At 45.4% G+C, this 4,785-nt stretch overlaps 1 non-coding gene across 1 annotated transcript; it reads right to left on the reverse strand.

The window, feature by feature from the left end:
* Positions 1 to 4,031: 4,031 nt before the first annotated feature.
* LOC112655736 (small nucleolar RNA SNORA33) lies at positions 4,032 to 4,161 on the reverse strand. The gene has a single exon (XR_003133863.1). It is a non-coding gene; the product is annotated as a small nucleolar RNA SNORA33 (small nucleolar RNA).
* Positions 4,162 to 4,785: the final 624 nt, after the last annotated feature.

Genomic DNA, 4,785 nt, shown 5'->3' on the forward strand with positions numbered 1-4,785 from the left:
GCCTTGATACCACTCCATTTCTGGGGTGACTCTTTCCCTCCCACAACCTCATCTTACATTCCCATGTCTAAGTCCCAAACTGACAATAATGTGAGATAACTATTAACCAGATACCCTGCCTTCATTGTCATTCCCCAGGGTCTTGTGGTGTTCTTACTGGGCTGCGACTACAGGACACTGCACATTGCTCATGGCCTGTGTCCCCTCCACAATAGCAAATCATCAGAGAGTTTCAGGCCAGTTATCTTGAGTGCAACAAAGCTCCTCAGTCCTCCCAACACTCCTGGATTCAGTGCATGGTGTGGGGGAACACAGAACCTCATATTGCTGACTTCAGTTCCTTCATGTGGATTTTGTGGCCAGAGCTCTGGGTTTGAATTTTGATTCACCCATTTATGAAGAGTGACCATAAGTGAGTTACTTCTTTGATTCTCAATATCCCTCACGTATAAAATGGGGAGAGAGATAAGCACTCACAAGTGGTGGTGAGGATCCAGGATGGTTCTTCTCCCCAGCCATCCACAACGGCAGCAAGAAAAGCAAAGGCATAATAAGCCATGCTGTACATTTAGAACAATTATTTAACACCCCCCCCCCCACCATGACCCTCCTTGCTTTGCAGAAGCAGATGACTGTGAGAGGGCACCAGCTAGAGTTTATTGGAAAAACCTGAGGTAGAAGGACAAGAACTTGGAGCACCTGGGGGGCTCAGTGGTTGAGCATCTGCCTTTGGCTCAGGTTGTGATCCTGGGGTCCTGGGATCAAGTTCTGCATGGGACTCCCTGCAGGGAGCCTGCTTCTCCCTCTGCTATGCTTCTGCCTCTCTGTGTCTCTCATGAATAAAGAGATGAAATCTTAAAAAAAAAAAAAAAAAAGACAAGAACCTGAACTGGAGACATGGCAGTAAGGTAAGCATGAAGAGAAAGCAAGAGACAGATTGGAGATATTTTTAGGAGATAGAGCAATAGGACTTGGTGACTATGTGGATATAGGGAATAGAGAGAAGGATCAGTTAATGCCAAGGCCATTGCCGGAACTAACTAGGCCCCCTGAGCACCTGCAACTAACTGGTCTAAAATCTAATGCTTTTCCTTCCCAAGCCACTTCTTTCCTCTGGTTCTCCACATTCAATTCAGTAGATCTAACAACACTCTCTTCACTCTCCACATTCGAAATTTTTTAAGTTCTTTGACTCCACCCACAAGGTCTTCCTTCGAGCCAGTATGCCATAAATTCTGCTGATATTTCCTCTTTAATGTTTCTTCAAACCCACCCCACCCTTTTATTCCTAGTGCCCCCCACGCTGAATTGGGGTCCCAGGCTCCTAGCCAGGACTTGCCTTTGTTCTACCTTCAGTCTCCCTGTTTCAGTCCATGCCACATTCAGCTGCCACATAAACTTTCCAAACCACCACATTAAACATGCTCTCTTTCTGAAAAAAAAAAAAAAGAAAGAAAGAAAGAAAGAAGAAAGAAAGAAAGAAAGAAAGAAAGAAAGAAAGAAAGAAAGAAGAAAGGAAGGAAGGAAGGAAGGAAGGAAGGAAGGAAGAAAGAAAGAAAGAAAGAAAGAAAGAAAGAAAGAAAGAAAGAAAGAAAGAAAAAAGAAAAAGAAAGAAGAAAGAAAGAAAAGAAAAGAAAGAAATGCTCATGACTTCTATTGGGTGGGAAATCCACTGTTACCATACTGTGATGTTAGCCTCCATGTTCACGATCAGGTGAGCTATCCCTAAGGTCGCAGTATAGAAAGAATCTTGCTTAATGTTCAAATCACATGGTTTATGAAGTCAAATTAAAACCCATAGCAAGGGTTTTGGGTGGCGCAGCGGTTTGGCACCTGCCTTTGGCCCAGGGCGCGATCCTGGAGACCTGGGATGGAATCCCACGTCGGGCTCCCGGTGCATGGAGCCTGCTTCTCCCTCTGCCTGTGTCTCTGCCCCTCTCTCTCTCTCTCTCTCTCTCTCTCTCTGACTATCCTAAATTTAAGAAAAAAATTAAAAAAAAAAAAACCCATAGCAAGAAGCAAGGGGAGAGGGAGGGGTCTTCTTTATCAACTCAGAGTAGGGTACAACAGGGTGGAAGGAGCACACTACCTAATCGGGGGTTTACAATGTAAATGTATTCTGTATTTCTCCCTGCTGCATCAGCTTTCTCCGCTCAAATTACAAAGGACCAGAGTTGCCGTTCAAGCAAGGGTACCCACAGATGGCAAGGTGCACTGGGCCGACGACAGGCACGTGAACAAGTACTCAGGGCCGTAGCTGTAACTCACTAATTAGCCTCCTGAGCAGCCATGAGTATATTTGTGTATCTTGGGCAGAGTACACAGGGAACATTGGTGTGTCGCCAAAGGTCATACGGCATGACAAAGATGTCACCAAAGTATCATATTAAAACATCATGGTCGTTGAGTCCCCAGGTACATTTAGTCTATGCTGAATATTAGTGCCTTTGGTATATTTAGCACCTTGAGTGTCTTATGCATGTTTAGGATATCATAAATATTTAATACCTTTTATACATTTGGCATGCCATGACTACTTAGTATGCAGGTGCCTTGTGAATATTAGGTATCCCTTAGTCCTATCCACACATGCTCTACTTGCTATTTAACACATTCTATGACCTCTATATCTAACATTTTGCTTACTAGCTCGTCACCTATAATTAAAACATCTTAGGGGCGGGATCCCTGGGTGGCGCAGCGGTTTGGCGCCTGCCTTTGGCCCAGGGCGCGATCCTGGAGACCCGGGATCGAATCCCACGTCGGGCTCCCGGTGCATGGAGCCTGCTTCTCCCTCTGCCTGTGTCTCTGCCTCTCTCTCTCTCTGTGACTATCATAAATAAATAAAAATTAAAAAAAAAAAAAAACATCTTAGGGGCGCCTGGGTGGCTCAGTTGGTTGAGTGTCTGCCTTCAGATCAGGTCATGATCCCGGGGTACCCAGGTCCTGGGATCAAGCCTGATGTTGGGCTCCCTGCTCAGCAGAGAATATGCTTCTTCCTCTGCCCCTCCCCCTGCTCGTGGTTTCACCCGTGTGCTTTCTCTCCCCCAAATAAATGAAATCTTAAAAAAAAAAAAAATCTTTAAATGTTTTACTTGTATTTTATAAACTACCAACTTTAAAAAAAAAAAAAATCATTCTTGGGCGTGATCCTGGAGACCCGGGATCGAGTCCCACGTCGGGCTCCCTGCATGGAGCCTGCTTCTCCCTCTGCCTGTGTCTCTGCCTCTCTCTCTGTGTGTCACTATGAATAAATAAATAAAATCTTAAAAAAAAAAAATCATTCTTCAGGGCAACCCCAGTGGCACGGCGGTTTAGCGCTGCCTGCAGCCCAGGGTGTGACCCTGGAGACTTGGGATTGAGTCCCATGTCAGACACCCTGCATGGAGCCTGCTTCTCCCTCTGCCTGTGTCTCTGCCTCTCTCTGTGTGTCTCTCGTGAATAAATAAAAATTTTTTTTAAAAAATCTAAAAATTAGGGATCCCTGGGTGGCGCAGCGGTTTAGCGCCTGCCTTTGGCCCAGGGCGCCATCCTGGAGACTCGGGATCGGATCCCACATCGGGCTCCCAGTGCATGGAGCCTGCTTCTCCCTCTGCCTGTGTCTCTGCCTCTCTCTCTCTCTCTCTCTCTCTCTCTCTCTCTCTGTGACTATCATAAATAAAGTTTTAAAAAAATCTAAAAATCATTCTTCAGGTTTTTTTTAAGATTATTTATTTATTCATGAGAGACACAGAGAGAGAGGCAGAAACATACGCAGAGGGAGAAGCAGGCTCCTCACAGGGAGCCGGCGGTGGGACTCAATCCCTAGACCAGGATCATGCCCTGAGCAGACGGCAGACACTCAACCCTGAGCCACTCAGGTGTCCCAACAAACTACCAACTTATTTCTGTTTTATAAAAGGATTGAATATTTTCAATTTTTTTCCATTTTTTAAACATTTAGAAATTATACCAAGTTGTTAGCACTGGTTATGGTGAAGTTTTACAAAGTTTGCTCATGTCTTAGGGAAATGTTTCCCAACATTAAAATTTCTTATAGCCATTTTCAGGGACCTTAAGGACTTCAATGTCTTTAAGGTTTGTGGCATGGCATTACTATTGCCAGCGATTTTTAAATTTCCACAGAAACACATTCAGGTAAGCAGATTCATTGGCTGGCTTAGAGTTGAATATTTTCAAATCATATTCCCACCTTCCCTGTGCCCACAGTCCTGTAAACTCCTGGCCCACTCCCTGCTGTCCCAAATCTACGCCTCCTCCAGACTTCCCTACCTCTAGAATTACATCTTCAGACCTCAGAGTGAACTTTGCAAAAACCCTCCTTACCCTCCTCATATCCACTTCATTCTCAGTACCTCACCTCAAGACACACTTCCATCCCCATCCAAGCCACCGCCAGCCTTCCAAGGTGACTGCAGTTCGCTGCTGCTTCCGCTCTTGGCCTCTTCTATCCTCTTCCACACAGCATCCCAGAATGATTTTTCTCAGACATCAGTTGGATTATGTCACTCTCCTGCTTAAAACCCATCACTGGTTTCTCAGTGCACTGAGGATCCAGTCCAAAGTTCCTAATGTGGTGTATGTGGATCTGTGTTATATGGCCTGTGCCACACCCCCCAGCCTCCCCTCAGCACCCTCCTGCCTTTACAACACTCCTCCAAACAGTCTCTAGTTTCTTCCTGTGGGCCTTTGCATTTTCTATTTCTTTTACCTGGAATGCTCCTCTGACTTGGGACTCCATCTCCCTCACCACCCCCAGCCAATTCTACTCATTCTTCAAGCTTC

Source organism: Canis lupus, chromosome 9 (genome assembly GCF_003254725.2).
Source record: "Canis lupus dingo isolate Sandy chromosome 9, ASM325472v2, whole genome shotgun sequence".
NCBI lineage: Eukaryota > Metazoa > Chordata > Mammalia > Carnivora > Canidae > Canis > Canis lupus.